Genomic DNA, 19,835 nt, shown 5'->3' with positions numbered 1-19,835 from the left:
GAAAAGAAAACAGTCACCGAAAGAAAATTGCCCCTTGCCCCCATGAGACATTTACAAAAGTTCAAACTAAGGGATAAGCCAAAGCCTGAGAAAGAAGAGATTTGCACACAGGGGGACACATTTTGTCCATTAGAAGCAGAAATTTTGAGCCTTGGGAAAGACATTCTCCTCTTTTGTTCACCTAATCCATACTTAAATGAGTGCATAACTTTCATTATAAGTAAACTAAAGGAGTAAAATTTGAACATAGTTCTGGGTAAAACACAAAAGCAACCAACCACCTTATAGTTATTTGGGATATATTATTACTCAACATATAATTTACCATCATTGCCTCACCTTATAACTTCCCAAACAATGTACCCTCAACTACTAACAAGAATTTGGGGTCAAAATATTTGGGTACATCCTTATCTGCCTATCACCACTAATGTAAAAAGAGGCTTTTTCCTTGAGAGAAGCATTCCCGCCAGCATGGTTCCAGAGCCGCATCAGTCCCAAATAAACACACAGGAGGCTATATTAATTATGAAGCTGTTGGCCTTGCTTGTTTCTTACTGGCTAGCTCTGACTTAAGTATTTACCCCATAATTGTTAATCTAAGTATATCTCTTACCAGAGAAGTTTCCGGGCTTCCTACCCCATGGCGTTACATCTTGACTCTCTTGTGTTTCTCCTTCCCAGAATCCTCCTGGACTCCTAGTCCCACCTATCTAGATTCCTATTGGCCAGCAGTGCTTTATTGACAAACGCACAGGACTTCCCCCCAACAACTAAGTATTTGGTTCTGTTCTTTACATTGCTTTCCAGAGATTCCAAGTTAAATCTATAAGGAACGTAACACCTGAAGCAGAGTGAGTTATTAGTTTATTAAATAATGCTGCAGCTATTACCATGGTTTATGAATGAGCTTTGGGAGCCCATTCCAAATAGAGGGAGGCTCTCTCAGCCTGGACACATGGGGAAGGGCCTAGGTCCTGCCCAGGATGAAATGACAGACTTTAGAGATCCCCCCAAGGAGGGCCTCACCCTCCCTGGGGAATGATGTGGGGATTGGGGGAGGGGCTGGGGAGCTGGTGGAAGGTCAAGGGAGGAGGCGTGGGAGAGGGAGCTGGGATTGACATGTGAAGCATTCATGTTTCTAATTTAAATAAAAACATATATTGAGAAAAAAATAATGCTGCAGCTAAAGCAGATGTTCACAGAATTAACCTCTTAGATCCCTATTAATTACTTATCCTTCCTTTCTCCTCATTACCTACTGGAATTATATGTCAAAAAAGGTAATGGTATTATAGAAATTTATGCATGTCATAATTCTCCAGAACAGTCTGTATCTCCTTATTGATAAGAAATCATAGACTTGATAATGATGGGAAGAACAGGTCTTAAACCACTTCCTGGTAAAGAGTCTATAGAAAACATTGTGCCACCGACTAAAATGCAGGGTGGTTATTTGTTCCACACTGATAATAACTGACAGGTATCATTAGCATGCTACTCAAGATCTGTAGATAAACATTATTCTAAGGACCTTCTTTTAAGATCTTTTTATCTGGGCCACCTCCTGAGGTCATGGTGATGTCTGGGTCCATGGCCCTACCATAGCTGGGGTCTGTGTTGAGGTCTGTGGCCCATGTTACCACCAAAGGCTGTGTGATACCCAGGGTCTGGGCTACCACCTGAGGCCACGCTGGTGTTCGAGGGCCATGCTGTCTCTGGGACCAGACAAATATGAGTTGCCTGCACTGACAACTCAGCTACCACCCAGGCCCACTCAGTTACACTATCCAGGGCTTGAGTTGACCCACCCCAACATCCACCCCATCTATGAACTGCTGGAGAGTGTGAAAGGACTGGTCCTAGGGAACCATAGTCACGGGATCTCCATGACAGTCAAGAGAAGTTTCCATGAGGGTCCAGTATTAATGGTATACCAGAAGCCAGAAGCATTGAACCAGACTAACAACTCACTGCAGCGAGCACTTGTAGGTAAAGCCTCTTTGTGTTTCTTTTGGGACTAAACGACTGTGGGACTGGGCAGAACAGAAACTCATCTTCATTACACTGTCCACAATGGAAGATTATACTGACCCCTGGTTGTGCCGCTCAGCAGCCTGAACTTGCTGAAATCAACTAGCTGTTATTAGATGTTTCTCATCCACCGAATATTTCAAATGACTCTTCAAATTGTGCTCAAACTGTTTCTCTTTTAGAAACTTCAAAAGTTAAACACAACCCCACTATTAATGTTATTTCACAGTTATTTTTCTCCCTTCAGACATCTGTAAAGCAAGTCTCAACATTTTTTCATAACTCGTACTCATACTCGATCTAATCTGCCAGGTTCGTCAACATTCTCTATTGCTCAAGCCGGAGTACTGGCCCCCTCCTCGCCTCTAATACTTTGTTTTCAGAACATTCAAAAAAACATGAACTTTCTCAAAATGCAAAATCTTTACAGGCACAATCATTTTACCTTCTGAGCCAACTGGACAGACTGTCTTGTTCTTTTACAATACTGCCCTCTGCTGGTAGGATTAATCCTCGAGGGTTAAAACCTAATCCCATTAGACAGACATTACTCATATCTCAGAATTTGGACATTTAAAATATGTTCATGTAACACTTGATACTTTTTCTGGTATGATTGTTGCTTTTGCTCATGGGGGTGAAATAACCTAGGGTGCTATTATCATTTATTATACACCCTTTTCTTTCTAGGACTTCCATTACAACTAAAAACTGACAAAGGTCCTGCTTGTATTAGGATATGCTTTAAGAAATTTCACAATCTATGGAATATTAATCATGCTACTGGAAACCCTCACAATCCACAAGGATACACTCTTGAGTAAAGACACCATCAAATACTTAAATAATGCATTTTAAAAGTAGAAAGAGGGCATATAAACCCACTGAAATCCCCACGTACTATGCTGCATGTAACCATGTTAGCTTTAAACTTTTCCACTGTAAAGGACAATACTTCTGCTGCTGCCCCAGAAGAATTTTTCCCTAAGGGAGACACATATTAAAGTATATGTTAAATGGAAATACCTAGAAACTAATTGATAGAAAGGGCCAGGAGTTCTTCTAACATCAGGGTGAGGTTATTTTTGTTTCTTCTCTTCAAATGAATGATGTCCCAGATGACTTCTGCTCTGACCATGACAACATCCCTAAGACCACTGGACAAATGAAGGTAGATGACAACCCATCAAGAGAGATGACCCGAGAGAAGAGTAAGCCTCTGGCTTAGGGAGACATCAAGACTTTAACTTGTCAAGTCAAGACCTTGGGAAGACAACAAGGACACAATACCACTGACACAAAATTGATGCTGTTATATTTACTGACTATAGTACATGTTAATTCTCAGCTTGTCAGAATCCAAGTGCCTTTTATCAGGGGCAACAAAAGGTGCTTCTGTAATAGGAGACAGTATGTTATTGTTTTGCCATGTTAAGGATTGTTTTTATCCATTGGAATCAATTTTCTGGACAAAAGATGTTATACAAATATTGAGTCACATGGATGGAGGATATCTTGGTTAGGTTAATGTAATCATTAGTCCAAATGCAATAATACAGATTTTAGCATAATTAGGTACTCTCTAGGCTGGGAAGAGAGGAGGGAGGGGAACCTTTGGTTAGGATATAAAAACAAGAAAATGAAAAATTGACATGTATGTTTGCTAAAACTACTAATATTATAGCAAAATATTAACAAAAATTAACCAAAGGATTGGCAAATTGAGAGCCATGGTTTTACAAAATAAAGATACTATAGATTATTTGTTGCTCAAGCAACACATGTCCAGGCTGATAGAACATCCCTTCATGTGGAATGGGCTCCCAAACTTCATTCTGATGCCAGGGAAGAATAGTGATCTAGTATCCGAGGCCCCAAAGATTGATAAGGCCTCCTCACTGACACCCATGTTCAGGGGGTCTGCATCAGTTCCATGTTGACCCCTCAACCATCAATCTGGGGTCCATGAGCTCCCTCTTGTTCAGGTCAGCTGTTTCTGTGGGTTTCACCCAGTCAGTCTTGACCCCTTTGCTCATCACTTAACCCTCTTTGCAACTGGTTTCCAGGAGTTCAGTTCAGTGTTTAGCTGTGGGTGTCTGCTTCTGCTTCCATCAGTCACTGGATGAAGGCTCAAGGATGGCATACAAGGTAGTCATCAATCTCATTATCGGGGGGAGGACATTTAAGGCAGCCTCGATGCCAGTTGGCGTTATCCTTGTAGATCTCTGGAAATCTCACTAGTGCCAGATCTCTCCTCAAACCTATAATGTCTCCCTCTATTATGGTATCTCTCATCCTGCTCTCCTCTATTCTTCCCCCGACTCAACCTTCCTACCCCCCCATGTCTTCCTGTCCATTTCTCTTCTCCCCCTCACTTTTCCCCAGCTCACTGTCCCCTCTTGCCATGTTCCCAGTCCACTCTGGAGATCCTGTCCCATTCTCCTTTTCTGGGGTACCATGTATATTTCTCGTAGGGTCTACCCTGTTTCCCAGATTCTCTGGTGGTGGGATTTTGCGCTGGCACTCCCATGCTTCATGTCTAAAATCCATTTATGAGTGAGTATACAACATGTTTGACCAGGTTACTTCACTCAGGATGTTTTCTTCTAGTGCCATCCATTTGTCTGCAAATTTCAAGATTCCTTTGTTTTTTCCACTGAGTAGTATTCTATTGTGTAATGTACCACATTGTCTCTATCTACTCTTCAGCTGAGGGGCATCTAGATTGCTTCCAGGTTCTGGCTATTACAAATATGCTGCTATGAACATAGTGGAACAGATGTCCGTGTTGTATGAATAAGCATCTTTTGGATATATGCCTAAGAGTGGAATTGCTGGGTCTTATGGTAGACTGATTCCCATTTTCCTGAGGAATCTCCATACTGATCTCCAAAGTGGTTGTATGACTTGGCATTCCCACCAGCAGTGGAGGCGTGTTCCCCTCTCTCCACATCCTCTCCAGCATAACTGTCATTGGTGTTTTTTATTTTAGCCATTCTGACAGGAGTCAGATGGTATCTGAGAGTTGTTTTGATTTGTATTTTCCTAATGGTTAAGGATGCTGAGCATTTTTTTACGTGTTTCTCAGCCATTTTAGACTCCTCTATTGAGAATATTTAGTTCTGTACCCCACTTTTTTTTTAGTTTTAGACATTTGTTTAAAGTTTAAATTTAGATTAGAAACAAGGTTGCTTCACAAGTCAGTTCCAGGTCCCTCTCCGTTTCCCTCCCCTCCTCCCGTGCCCTCCCCCAACCCCCCCAATATCCCCTCATTTCCCCAGGGAGGGTGAGGCCCTCCATGGGGGTGTCCACAGTCTGTCATTTCATCCAGGGCAGGGCCCAGACTCTCCCCCAAGAGTTCAGGGTGAGAGTGCATCTCACATTGTTGGATGGGAGTCCAAAGTCCATGTGTATACTCGGAATGAGTACTGATCTACTGCCCAAGGCTCAATAGATTATCTAGGCCACCTCACTGACACCCCCACTCAGGGGGTCTTGATCAGTCCCATGTTGGATTCCCAGGCATCAGCCTAGGATTCAAGAGTTAACCCTTGTCAGGTCAGCTGTTTCTGGGGGGTTAAACCAGCCCACTCTTACCCCTTTGGTCATCAGTCCTCCCTCTCTATTACTGGCTTTCTTGAGTTCAGCTCAGTGCTTAGCCTTGGGAGTCTGCCTCTTCTTCCATCAGCCACTGAATGAAGGTTCTGTTTCCCAGACTCTCTGGCCATAGGATTGTAGGCTGGCACTCCCCAGATCTATGTCTAAAATCCATATATGAGAGAGTACATGCCATGTTTCTCTTTTTGTGACTGCGTTACCTCACTCAGGATGGTTTCTTCTAGTGTCATCCATTTGCCTGCAAATCTCAGAATTCCATTGTTTTTTTCTGCTGAATAGTACTCCATTGTGTAAATGTACCACATTTTCTCTATCCACTCTTCGGGTGAGGGACATCTAGGTTGCTTCCAAGTTCTGGCTATTACAAATAATGCTGCTATGAACATAGTGGAACAGACATCCTTGTTGTATGAATGGGCATCTTTTGGATATATGCCTAAGTGTGGAGATGCTGGGTCTTGTGGTAAGTTTATTCCCATTTTTCTGAGGAATCTCCATACTGATTTCCAGAGTGGCTGAACAAGTTGGCACTCCCACCAGCAATGGAGGAGTGTTCCCCTTTCACCACATCCTCTCCAGCATAAATTGTCGTTGGTGTTTTTGATTTTAGTCATTCTGACAGGAGTGAGATGGTATCTCAGAGTTGTTTTGATTTGCATTTCCCGGATGGCTAAGGATGTTGAGCCTCTCAGCCATTTTAGACTCCTCTATTGAAAATTCTCTATTTAGTTCTGTACCCATTTTTTGATTGGATCCTTTAGTGTTTTGGAGACTTGCTTCTTGAGTTCTTTGTAAATTTTGGAGATCAACCCTCTGTCAGATGTGGGGTTAGTGAATATTTTTTCCCATTCTGTGGGCTGCCTTTTTGTCTTGCTGACTGTGTCCTTTGCCTTACAGAAGCTTCTCAGTTTCAGGAGGTCCCATTTATTAATTGTCGATCTCACTGTCTGTGCTACTGGTGTTATGTTCAGGAAGCTGTCTCCTGTACCAGTTTGTTCAAGGGTACCGCCCATTTTCTCTTCTAAGAGGTTCAGTGTGGCTGGATTTATGTTGAGGTCTTTGACCCATTTGGACTTACGTTTTGTACATGGCGATAGACATGGATCGATCTGCATTCTTCTACATGCCAGCCTCCAGTTATGCCAGCACCCTTTATTGAAGATGCTTTCTTTATTCCATTGTATATTTTTAGCTTCTTTGTCAAAGATCAGATGTTCATACGTGTGTGAGTTAATATCACAGTTTTCAATTCGATTTCATTGGTCTACCTGTCTATTTTTTGGGCCAATACCAAGCTGTTTTCAGGACTATAGCTCTATAATAGAGCTCAAAGTCAGGGATGGTGATGCCTTGTTGAACAGGGTTGTTTTGGCTACCTGGGTCGTTTGTTTTTCCATAGAAAATTGATCATTGTTCTTTCAAGGTCTGTGAAGAATTGTGCTGGTATTTTAATGGGGATTGCATTGAATCTGTAGATTTCTTTTGGCAGGATTGCCATTTTTACTACATTGATCCTACCTATCCAAGAGCATGGGAGATCTTTCCATTTTCTGAGAGCTTCTTTAATTTCTTTCTTTAAAGATTCAAAGTTCTTGCAAAACAGGTCTTTTACTTGTTTGGTTAGCATTACCCCAAGGTATTTTATGTTGTTTGTGGCAATTGTAAAGGGTGATGTTTCTCTGATTTCTTTCTCAGCCCTTTTATCATCTGTATATATTAGGGCTACTGATTTTCTTGAGTTGATCTTGTAGCCTGCCACTTTGCTGAAGGTGTTAATCAGCTGTAAGAGTTCCCTGGTAGAGTTCTTTGGGTCATTGATGTAAACTATCATATCATCTGCAAATAGTGAAAGTTTGACCTCTTCCTTCCCAATTTGCATCCCCTTGATCCCCTTTTGTTGTCCTATGGCAATGGCTCGATGTACCCCACTTTTTAATTGGATCCTTTGGTGTTTTGGAGACTTGCTTCTTGAGTTCTTTGTAAATTTTGGAGATCATCCTTCTGTCAGATGTGGGATTAGTGAATATCTTTTCCCATTCTGTGGGCTGCCTTTTTGTCTTTTTGACTGTGTCCTTTGCCTTACAGAAGCTTCTCAGTTTCTGTATTATTTAGTAATTGTCAATCTCAGTGTCTGTGCTACTGATGTTATGTTCAGGAAGAAGTTTCCTGTACTAATTCATTCAAGGGTACCTCCCACTTTCTCTTCTAAGAGGTTCAGTGTGGCTGGATTTATGTTGATGTCTTTGACCCATTTGGATTTAAGTTTTGGGCATGGCAATAGACATGGATCTATCTGCAGTCTTCTACATGTCAGCATTCAGTTATGCCAGCACCATTTGTTGAAGATGCTTTCTTTTTTCCATTGTATAATTTTAGCTTCTTTGTCAAAAATCAAGTATTCATAGGTGTGTGGTTTATCAAGGTTTTCAATTCAATTCCATTGGTCTACCTATCTATTTTTGTTCCAATGTCAAGCTGTTTTCAAGACTCCAGCTCTATAATAGAGCTTGAAGTCAGGGATGATGATGCCTTTGGAAGTTCCTATATTGTACAGGGTTGTTTTGGCTATCCTGGGTCTTTTGTTTTTCCATATAAAGTTGATTATTGTTCTTTCAAGTCTGTGAAGAATTGTGCTGGGATTTTAGTGGGTATTCCATTGAATCTGTAGATTGCTTTTGGCATTTTTACTATGTTGATCCTACTTATCCAAGAGCATGGGTGATCTTTCCATTTTCTGGTGTCTTCTTTAATTTCTTTGTGTAAACATTCAAAGTTCTTGATATACAGGTCTTTCACTTGTTTTGTTAGCATTATCCCAAGATATTTTATGTGGTTTGTGGCTATTGTAAAGGGTGATGTTTCTCTGATTTCTTTCTCAGCCCACTTATCGTCTGTATATAATAGGGCTACTGATTTTTTTGAGTTGATCTTGTATCTTGCCACTTTGCTGAAGGTGTTTATCAGTTGTAGGAGTTCTTGTGTAGAGTTTTTCAGGTCACTTATGTAAACTATCATATCATCTGCAAATAGTGAAAGTTTGACCTCTTCCTTTCCAATTTGTATCCCCTTGATCTCCTTTTGTTGTCTTATTGTTCTAGCTAGAACTTCAAGTACAATACTGAAGAGTTATGGAGACAGTGGACAGCCTTGTCTTGTTCCTGATTTTAGAGGAATTGCGTTGAGTTTGTCTCCATTTAGTTTAATGTTGGCTGTTGGTTTACTGTATATTGCTTTTATTTTTTCCCCCAAAAGAGGTTTTTATTAGCAAAGACAATTTCATCCTAAAATTTCATACACTATATTCTTCCATCCACTGCAAGAGACACTAGCACCTTCACACAAAATGAAGAACATTCCTTTCTCCATTCAATATGCTACTTTGTATTACCTTCACAGCATTAACACCAGACAGAATTTATAGGACACAGGACACTGGAAGCTCAGTATATCCCCAGGACTAGAAGGAAGAGATTCTAGTGGCTAAGATGTAAAGAGGAACGTAAGGCAGATGAAGTGTACTGTGTCCATTGCCGAAACAGACTGTATGCTAACACTACCATTTTCACTGACTGCCAGCTGATGAGTGGCAGAGATCACCTGCTCCTGGGGGGCTTGTGGAGTACACTTCGGGCACTTAGAGGTCCTTCAAGGCATACAGCTGGAGCTGCCCACTACTGTAGTTAAAGTCCATAGGTATTAATGGGATCAGATGGACTCAGAACATTCTGGATAGATTTTGTTGCTTTAGCTGGAATTAGTTCTTTTGACCATACCAAAGAAGCTTTACAACACATAAAACACTTTTTCTTTTAAGACAATCTTTCTCCTGCGGTATGGTGCTTAGTATCAGCAAATATTGACAGCATTAATATTTCCTCAGCCATTTTGGGCAAACAAATAGTGTAAAAGGAATTATTTATAAATTTGAGTAAACCAAGACAGGGAAGATTAACAAAGGAATTAGTAGATCCTCCCTGCACCGGAATCTCAAATCTCGGTATTGTTCTCAATTGCCTGCATGGCATCAGAAACATAGTAACTTTCTGTGGGTGATAAAAGTGCTTCCATGTAAAAACCAAACAGATCTAAAACAGCAGATTACTCCTGCCGGTGATAAGCCATCCAAGCAGTACCATTCTTTGTTATCACAGCTGTGTTTCAACTATGACGTGGGGAAATCTGATATGTTCTTCATAGTTGGCAAACCACCTAAGCTGAAGATTCCCTAGTCAAACAAAACGGAAAACTGACTACTTGACCAAATAAATAAAAGCTACTGTTGGCATTTAAATCAAGTGTTCACGTGGGGCTGTACATGACAGGGCACGTCCAAGTCCCTCAGAATTCTCTGAATGACTGAGTGATCCTTGAGGGGAGGAGGAGAAACAACCCAAACCTAGGTGACTTGCTTTCAAGTATATTTCCTGGGGGACTACTAATAGATTCTCTTAAATTAAGAGCGAAGACACCTGACTATGAAGTGCCAGCTCCTAGCACTAGAGCAAAGTCAAACTCCACAGGTAGTGATGTAATTCAGAAGGTCTGACAGTCTGCTTCTGTGACCCAAGTTACTTTTGAAGTGGAAAAAGAAATCCAGCTTTACACCAAACGTGAAAGACCCCGGCACTGAACCGAACCCTCTGCCCAAGAACCGGAGCCAGACCACTGGATGCAAAAGCAAGAGGTGGTTTATTGAGTACACAGGCGCCTGCGGATGCTACTGCAACACGGGTGCAAAGCATACTGGGCTTGCAGGGAGCACAATATATATATATATATATATGTGTGTGTATATATATATATATATATATATGTTACATAAGTATCAGCATAGCAACAGGCATTTCATTGGCTACTTAAGCGCAGGCTAAGGTCATCTTGGGGGCAGGGGTAGTTGCCAAGGACTAGGTTCCTGGTATTACCACAAGATGTAAATATGGCACGCTTCAGCAATTATCCGGGTCCCATGACTGCTCTGGTGACTGCAGACATCCTGTTTGACATCCTGTTTGAGGCGCCAGCTGGGCGAGGCACCTGGTCTGGGTTTTTTCAGTAAGCAATGGCTTGGCCTTGGTTTTCTTTTCTTTGGGGGCCCTGGGTTGGGGTCTTTCACATGTACTTTTTAAAAGCTTGATCTAAAAAATTCTTAGAAATTTTATAATCCTATATAAAATAAAATCACTGGTTTATAATAAAATGTTCGGAATTTCAGAGATATGAAAAACAAAAATGAACTGAAAACAGTTTATATAAATCCGGGTCCCAGAGTCAAACTAAACGTAATTTCTGACAGTTTATATAAATCCGGGTCCCAGAGTCAAACTAAACGTAATTTCTGACAAAGGAATGGTGAGACACCTCTATTTTACTAATATACTTTAGCGAGTTGGTGTTCATGGTTACCGCCCTACAACACTTCACAACGATCCAAGAGAAGGGCTAAGGATGTAAATGAAGACAAAGACAGAGACTCATTCTTATAAGGAGAATGACGCTTATTTTAACAAGGGTGGAGCCTTATTTACCAGTGACAGGCATGGTGGAAAACTGCCAAGGTCAGAAGTCTACGTTCCCAGGGCCCACCAGCAAAGGGTAGGCCAAAAACAGGAATTAGCATTTAGACAATAAGGATGGACATAAAACAGGAACTTGCATGCAGAACTTACTGGGAGGAGGGAACAGAGGTGTTTTGCTAGAAGCTCCTAGTCTCAAGCATGTCAGCAGATCCCCATGGGGGAAGGGTGCAACAATATACCCCAAATTGTTTTGTGGGTAATGACCAGCAAGTGGCAATTCCGAACTGCCATCTCGTCCCTCTGATCAACACCGCCTCAAGTCTGCGGCACACACGTGAATGGACACATCTTAGGGAGAGGCAGTCACTCCTCCCCTGGTCGGGCCATCAGCAGCCATCATTCAGTTCAGTTATTTGATGGGCTGGGAAGCAGGATCCACAGAATTTTCCTTTCCAACCTGAAGAGACTCACTGCTGATGGACAGTAACTCTCGGAGCTCCTTACTTTCAAGTTCTAGTAGAGCTAGTTTTTCTGAATCTTGCAAAACTGATTATCATCCACCTGAGCTACTTTCCTCATCACTTCTACCATTTCACAGATTCTATCAATCTGACTTTCAATATCTGCAGAGTGGGACTGGTGAGCTTTCAGAACTAGTTTGGTATCCACCGCTTTTTTAGCAATCATTAACTGTAACATCTGTTTCGGGTACTTGTTCATGATGTGTTCCAAAGCATCCTGGTGTTCCTCCAAGGAAACCCACAGTTCTCTGTTTTCCTGCTGCAAAGTCTCTAATTTGGGTATTCTCTTGAGACAGCAGAATGTGAGGTTTATATTTAGACATGTCCTTCACCTCGGGTGCATCCTCTTGATACTGCTCCAGCAGCACGGCACCTGCCTTCCCATCGCTGCCACCCGCCGGTGCAGCCAGACAACTGGTCCACCAGTGACTCTGCTGCCTCATGGGGCTCCCGCAACCACTCCAGCAGGATCTTCTCGATAGGATCATGCAGCTCATAGTGGTCGATGATGCCTGTCTGGCTCCCTAGCCTCAGCTATTTGCTCAGCCCTTCCCCAGTTTGGGAATCAACGTTGTATATTGCTTTTATTATGTTCAGGTATGTAACTGTTATCCCTGATTTTTCCAGGACCTTTATCATGAAAAGATGTTGGATTTTGTTACAGACTTTTTCTGCATCAAGTGAGATGATCATGTGGTTTTTCTTTTGCAGTTTGTTTATATGGTGAATTACATGGATAGATTTTTGTATGTTGAACCATCCCTACATCCCTAGAATGAAGCCTACTTGATCATGTTGAATGATTTTTCTGATGTGTTCTTGGATTTGATTTGCCAGTATTTTACTGAGTATTTTTGCAACAATGTTCATGAGGGATATTGGTCTGTAGTTCTCTTTCTTATTTGTATCTTCATGTGGCTTGGGTACCAAGGTAATTGTAGCCTTGTAAAAAGAGTTTGGCAACTAACCTTCTGCTTCTATTGTGTGGAACACTTTGAGGAGTATTGGAATTAGCTCTTCTTTGAATTTTTGGTAGAATTCTGCACTGAAGCCATCTGGGCCTGGGATTTTTTTGGTTGGGAGACTTTGATGACTCCTTCTATTTCATTAGGGGTTATGGGCCTATTTAAATTGCTTATCTGTTCTTGATTTAACTTTGGCAGGTGATATCCAGAAAATTGTTCATTTCCTTTAAATTTTTCAATTTAGTGGAGTATAGGTTTTCAAAGTATGACTTGAAGATTCTCTGGGCTTCTTCAGTGTCCGTTGTTATGTCCCCCTTTTCATTCCTGATTTTGTTAATTTGCATGTTCTCTCTCTGCCTTTTGGTTAGTTTGGATAAAGTTTTGCCTATCTTGTTGATTTTCTTGAAGAATCAACTCTTTGTTACATTGATTCTTTGTTTCGACTTTATTGGTTTCAGCCCTCAATTTGATTATTTCTTGGCTTCTACTCCTCCATGGTGAGTTTGCTTCTTTTTGTTCTAGAGCTTTCAGTTGTGCCCTTAATTCTCTAGAGTAACTATTCTCCCGTCTCTTCATATGAGCACTTAGAGCTATGAACGTTCCTCTTAGTACTGCTCTCAAAGTGTCCTGTAAGTTTGGGTATGATATGTCTTCATGTTCATTGAATTCTAGGAAGTCTTTTATTTCTTTCTTTATTTCTTCCTTGACCCAGGAATAGTGCAATTGTGCATTGTTCAATTTCCATGAGTTTGTAGGCTTTCTGCAATTTGTGTTGTTGTTGAATTCCAACTTTAAAGCATGGTGATCTGATAAGATATGGGGGATTATTCCATTTTTTGTACCTGTTGAGGTTTGCTATGGTGCCAAGTATGTGGTCTATTTTAGAGAAAGTCCCATGTGGCGCTGAGAAGAAGGTATATTCTTTTGTGTTTGGATGCAATGTTCTATAGATGTCTATTAAACCTAACTGGGTCATAACTTCTTTTAGTTCCTTTGTTTCTTTGTTATGTTTCTGTCTGGTGGTCCTGTCTAGTGGTGAGGGTCTTATGTGTGATTTGAGTTTTAGTAACATTTCTTTTATGAATGTAGGCGTCTTTGTTTTTGGGGCACAGATATTCAGAACTGAGTCTTCTTCCTGATGGATTTTTTCCTGTGATGAATATGAAATGACCTTCTTCATCTCTTTTGATTGATTTTAGTTTAAGTCTAATTTGTTCGATAGTAGGGTAGCTATACCAGCTTGTTTCTTGTGTTTATTTGATTGGAAAATCTTATCCCAACCCTTTACTCTGAGGTAATGTCTGTTTTTGAAGTTGAGATGTGATTCTTGTATGCAGTAAAAGGATAGATTCTGTCTTTGTATCCATTCTGTTAGCCTGTGTCTTTTTATAGGCAAATTAAGACCATTAATATTGACGGAAATTAAGGACTGTTGAGTGTTAATTCTTGTTTGTTTTCATTTGTTGTTGTTGGTATTATTGTCTGTGGATTTACCCCACTTTTTCTTTTGGCTTTTGGTAAAGTAGGGTTATCTATTGCCTATGTTTTTGTGAGCATAGTTACCTTCCTTTGGTTGAAGTTTTCCTCCCAGGACTTTCTGTAGGGCTGGATTAGTGAATATGTATTGTTTAAATCTGGTTTTACTGTGGAATATCTTGTTTTCTCCATCTATAGTCATTGAGAGCTTTGCTGGGTATAGTAGACTGGGCTGGCATCCTTGGTCTTTTAGTGTTGGTAGAATATCTATCCAGGACCTTCTGGCTTTCAGAGTTTCCATGGAGAAGTCAGGTGTGATTTTGCTAGGTTTGCCCTTATATGTTACTTAGCTTTTTTCCTTTGTTGCTCTTAATATTATTTCTTTGTTCTGTATGTTTGGGGTTTTGATTATTATGTGGCGAGGGGGCTGTTTTTTTGTGGTTCACTCTATTTGGTGTTCTGTAGGCTTCTTGTACTTTCATTGGCATGTCTTTTTTACATTGGGGAAATTTTCTTCTATGATTTTGTTGAACGTTTTTTTCTGCACCTTTGAATTGGGTTTCTTCACCTTTTTCTATCCCTATTAGTCTTAGATTTGGCCTTTTCACAGTGTTCCATATTTCCTGGATATTTTATGTTATGGATTTGTTGGACTTAAGATTTTCTTTGGTCGATGAACCTATTTCTCCTAGTGAATCTTCAGCACTTGAGATTCTCTCTTCTAACTCCTGTATTCTGTTTGTTATGCTTGCATCTGTAGTTCCTGATCGTTTACTCACCTTTTCTAATTCCAGACTTCCTTTATACTATGTTTTTTATTGTCTCTGTTTCAGCTTTCAAACCTTGCATTGTTTGAATTGTTTCTTGCAATTTTTGGTTTGTCTTTTCTTCCATTTTCTAAAGGATTTTCTCATTTCCTCTTTCAGGGTCTCTATCATCCTCACAAAGTTATATTTAAGGTTGTTCTCTTCTGCTTCATCTGTGTTGGGATACTCAGGTCTTGCTGGTGTACAGTCCCTAGACTCTGGTGGCATCGTATTGGTTTTTCTGTTGTTGGATGTGTTCTTATATTGTCATCTTTCCATCCTTTCTTCTAGTGGGTATAGGTGGAGTTTCTTCCTTTCCTGGTGGGTACGGGTCCAAGGTTCTCTTCCAGTGGGTGCAAGCAGGTCCAACATTCTGATGGGTCTCTGGTGGGTAGGAGCTGGATTAGCACAGTGAAGACTCGAGGTTGCTTGGTGAGCTGGGACAAGTTGACCTGCCTGCAGTCCCCAGGCCAGGAGATCCCAGAGAGGGCAAGAGGAAGTAAGTCGGGACCAAAGGGTGCTGGAGCTTACTGAAAGACCTCGGCATCAAAGCGCTGGGCACTGAACCGAACCCTCTGCCCAAGAACCGGGGCCAGACCACTGGCTGCAAATGCAAGAGGTGATTTATTGAGTACACAGGCGCCTGCGGATGCTACTGCAACTTGGGTGCAGAGCATACCGGGTTTGCAGGGAGTACAATATTTATAGAGTTTTAATGGTTACATAAGTAACAGGCATTTCATTGGCTCATCTTGGGGGCAGGGGTAGTTCCCACGGACTAAGTTTCCTGGTATTACTTTATGAAAGACCCCGGCATGCTTCAGCAATTATTATCCGGGCCCCATGACTACTATGGTGATCATAGACACAACTGGGGGCAAGGGTAGTTGCCAAGGACTAGGTGTCCTGGTATTGCCACATAAAAGACCCTGGCACGCTTCAGCAATTATTATCTGGGTCCCATGACTGCTCTGGTGACCACAGATCCTGTTTGATATCCTGCCAGCTGGGCGAGGCACCTGGTCTGGGTTTCTTTCATTAGGCAACGGCCTGGCCTTGCTTTTCTTTTCCTAGGGGGTCCTGGGTAGGGGTCTTTCATTACTTCTGCCCTCTGCCCTGAGGGGGGTTGGGAGTAGACTGGCACTCTTAGTAGGTTCCTGGTTGCTTGGTCCTCCAGGGGCGAGTAGACCTGGCTGCAGTCCCCAGACCAGAAGATCCTAGAGAGGGTAAAGCAGAAGGAACTAGAAACCATCTTTATTGAAGATGTCACTCGATACTTTACAAAGAATTTTGATGTGTTCCTGTCTGGTACTTATTTAGCTTACTTTATGCTTTATTGTACACACAGGATTGAAATAATTATCACCAGAAAAAAATTCCACCAAATTGTGCTGTGCTTTAATATGTCTAAAATAAACTACTTGGGGTCAGACTTCCAAAGTTTGAATTAACATGGACTTATTAGTTGTGTTGAACCAAATTATCTTCTTGCCTCCTATAGACCACGACTCTTCTGGCCTTGGTGGTCTCAGAGACCCCCTTATGAAGACTCAGAAGGAAGAGGCATGCACACAGGAAGAATTTACCCATCAGAGGCAGGAATTTTGAGCAGGATCTTGGGAAAGAGTGCTGACTGACAGAAATGAGACAGACAAGGATGCCATTGATGATGCAGATAGAGGACTGGAGATACTTGAAGAGGTGGACACACTTTCGATAACAAACTCAAGAGAGGAGTGGATTCTCCACCTCTAGCAGGCCTCCCTGCTCTTCCCATTCAGCTTTATGTGGAGTTCTGCTTCACCAGAGAAATGTTGACACCCCACTGTTCCAAGCTGTATATGAACAGCTGTTGTAAGTCTGCTTGTGGCAAAGTTCCCAGGCTATTTCCTTGCTGGTGTTTCCCTGAAGAGGGATATAATGGAGCTGGGCACACAAGCACGTCCCAGTTTTTAATGGAAATTTCAGCCCAGTCTCTGCCTCTTTCAATGTGACTAGGCAGAGAGAGGAGCTAGCCTGAGACAGCCATTCTGCCCCCTTGATATCCAGCTTTACCTACCCAGCACTCCTGGAGGGCCAGCTCGGGCATTCTTTCTCCACTCTTAGCCTCTGCAGATGCACCTTGTTCTAATAAAGTTCTCAGGTACCTTTGGCCTCTTTCTAAGACCCTGGAGAGACATTTTCTATGAGAATTTAGCATGTGATTTTTTTCCTCACAGAGACAGGATATGACAGAGACTTCCTCATTTTGTTCTGTCTATTCTGGTATTTATAACAAAGGGCAGAGCCAATAGCTTATATCCTAAGGTGGAAGGCGGGTGAATATTTCTGTCATTCATGAGCTGCACCCCGCTTCCTGAGTTCAGCTGCCAGTCCATGTGAAGAGTCTTAAGCCTCAGGGACTAACACTTCACAGCCGTCCCCTTTACAGGGAGGTGAGATTACCAGCATCTGCCTGCCACTTGGATCTTTCACTGTTACCTGAAAGGTATGTGGCTCCTTTGCAACACCTGTATGAACCTTCTAGAAACAAAAAACAGAGAGAGACCTAGGGGGAAGAACATCATAGACAAGCACTCTGAGTGCGTGATCCTGGTGATTTTGTGAGCTGTGGGGTGTCTTAGGAGAGACGCCCATTGAGGCTGGCCCCTCTGAGGAGGCAAGATTTGGATGTGTTCCCTTCCTCTTGCAGATGAAGAGTCCATTCTTAACGCAACTCGGCCCCTAGAAACTGAGAAGGTGGAAATCCTCTTATGGCCAACTAAAATCACACCAGTGTAGGCTAGTGAGCAGTAGTGGGCAGTGGAGAGGGAGAAGGGAGAGAAGAATATCAGGCTTATTTGCCCCTGCAGGTAGCAGCAAGATGAAACACACCAACTGAGGTTTGCAAAAACAGCAATGCCAAACAGAAGTGAGAGATGGACTTCAATACTTTAGTGCGCAAGATACCTTTTATCTGCCAGGCGGTGGTGGCGCACGCCTTTAATCCCAGCACTTGGGAGGCAGAGGCAGAGGCAGGCGGATCTCTGTGAGTTCGAGGCTGGGCTGGACCGATAGCCTCCAAAACAATACAGAGAAACCCTGTCTCGTAAAAACCAAAAAAAAAAAAAATACCCTTTATCCTTCGTGTCTTCAGAAGGGAACATTCCTGGAGATCCCAGCAGTGCAGAGAGAATATGGTTTCCACCTGTGCAGCTTAGTTAGGTCCGAGGCTCCTTCACCGAGGCTTCCATTTTCACCCCAAATTCACCATGCCTAGCTTCTTCCTTTCTCCAGCCAAACTTCGCCACCAGAATCAGAATCCAGAGCTCATTTCAACCTTGGTGCAAATGGCTGGAACTAGAAAGTGTTTCCTCTTTGGGGACAGCCACACTCCAGGAAGGGTCATTGGGGACAGGTGGGAAAGGGACCTCGAGGCGGCCAGGCGGCAATGGGGAGAGGTGTGGTGTTTCCCCCACAAAGTCACTTTAGGAAAATCTCTTCCATTCCCTTCAGGAAGTCACCAGATCACTAGCTTCCAGCAGACACCCCTGAATACTGAACAAGTACCTGAAGACGCTAGTGACTTTGATTTAAATTGCTTAAATTAGCAGTAAAATTTGTATTCACTGGTTGACTGACTTTGTAGCTGGATACCTGTGATCTAGTGTGTTTAGTGCAGCTGACCATAGCAATGCTTGAGGCTGGGTGGTTCCTAACAGTGTTATGGTTTCAGGTTATTGGTGCACTTGAAAGCTGAAACCAGACTTGATAGAACATAGTTGGTGGGAAGCTGGATGGGAGAAAACAGGTGCTGTAAGCAACAGCTGAGATAGAAACTGCACTCTACCACCCTCTAGCTGTGCGTCAAAGTGCCCCACATGCCTTGATTTCCCTACCTGTAATTTGAGCTTATTGGTAAAAGTAGTAGTAATACTGATGGTATAGGCGTTTTCGCAAATACGTACTCAATTTATGTTAGTGTTTATTGCTGTGGATATATATATATACATACATACATATATATATATATATATATATATATATATGAGTTGCATGTGCATGGGAGCAAGCATGTGCTCCCTATATTTTCAACCTCTTTTCCTATAGCTTCAGTGATGGAAATCGTGTGTGTATCCCAACAGAGAAATGACAATAAAGAACTATGGATCCGCTAGCAATTCTGGAACACACCACCTCACTTGCTTACCACCTAGGAAAGAACAGACTTTCCTAGGTTAACCAGAGCTAGGGTTCATTAGGTCTATTGCCCTGATGTCCTCTCCTGAGTGGACCCATGCTACCGCCTAACACAGTTGACTAATTCCTCACATTGGAGCTCATCCAATTGGACTCATAAATACAGCCTGAGTCCTCCTGCTTTGCAAACTGCTATCTGGGTGGTGATGTGCCTCACGTGGCTTTTCTCTCTTGGGGCTCTAAGCTATGCCGGGTCCTCAGGACCAAGGCACAAAAGGGAAGGGAGGAAAACGATGAGGAAGAAACACAAAGCCAGTGTGGCTTCGGACGCCCTGCTGTCACTTGTCAGGGCTGCCACAGACTGTCCTGCTAACCCAGAGGCTGCTCTGAGAAGCCCTCATCAGTTCCCTGTTACTCCCTATGACTGCTTTCCTGCTGTATTAGCCTGCATCTCTTGCCAATGGTTCTGCAGATAGGGTGGCTGGTGCGAGGCTATGCAAGCATCAGCAAGCCGTGGAAAATAGGATGGCAAAAGACAGCATAGAAAAGTGAGTTGGGATGTGTTGTAATAAAAAAAAAAAAAGCACCGTGAGACAGAACGACACTATGCCACAGAGTTCATGTGGAGGGTTCTTTTTAATTAGGGGAAGGGGATCATAAAAGGGGGGAAGGGGAGGGGGGAGAGTGGCCTCTGGGGACAAGAGCAGCAGAAGAGGAGAG

The 19,835-nt window shown here is 42.3% G+C and overlaps 1 protein-coding gene and 1 pseudogene across 3 annotated transcripts in view; one reads left to right on the top strand and one right to left on the bottom strand.

The window, feature by feature from the left end:
- Positions 1 to 11,577: 11,577 nt before the first annotated feature.
- LOC101836356 lies at positions 11,578 to 17,025 on the bottom strand (annotated as a pseudogene).
- Btnl9 (butyrophilin like 9) overlaps positions 12,071 to 19,835 on the top strand; it is a 24,355-nt gene continuing 16,590 nt past the window's right edge. For 2 of the 3 annotated variants that reach the window (XM_040748507.1, XM_040748505.1), the window contains exons 1-2: positions 12,071 to 12,286; positions 16,438 to 17,424. The gene's annotated coding sequence lies outside the window, so the exon portion shown is untranslated. The remainder of the gene's footprint in view (positions 12,287 to 16,437; positions 17,425 to 19,835) is intronic. The other variant, XM_040748506.1, reaches the window with a different exon arrangement.

Source organism: Mesocricetus auratus, unplaced genomic scaffold (assembly GCF_017639785.1).
Source record: "Mesocricetus auratus isolate SY011 unplaced genomic scaffold, BCM_Maur_2.0 Super-Scaffold_100007, whole genome shotgun sequence".
NCBI lineage: Eukaryota > Metazoa > Chordata > Mammalia > Rodentia > Cricetidae > Mesocricetus > Mesocricetus auratus.
Note: the sequence above shows the minus strand (reverse complement) of the source record. Positions and strands in the feature narration are given on the sequence as shown.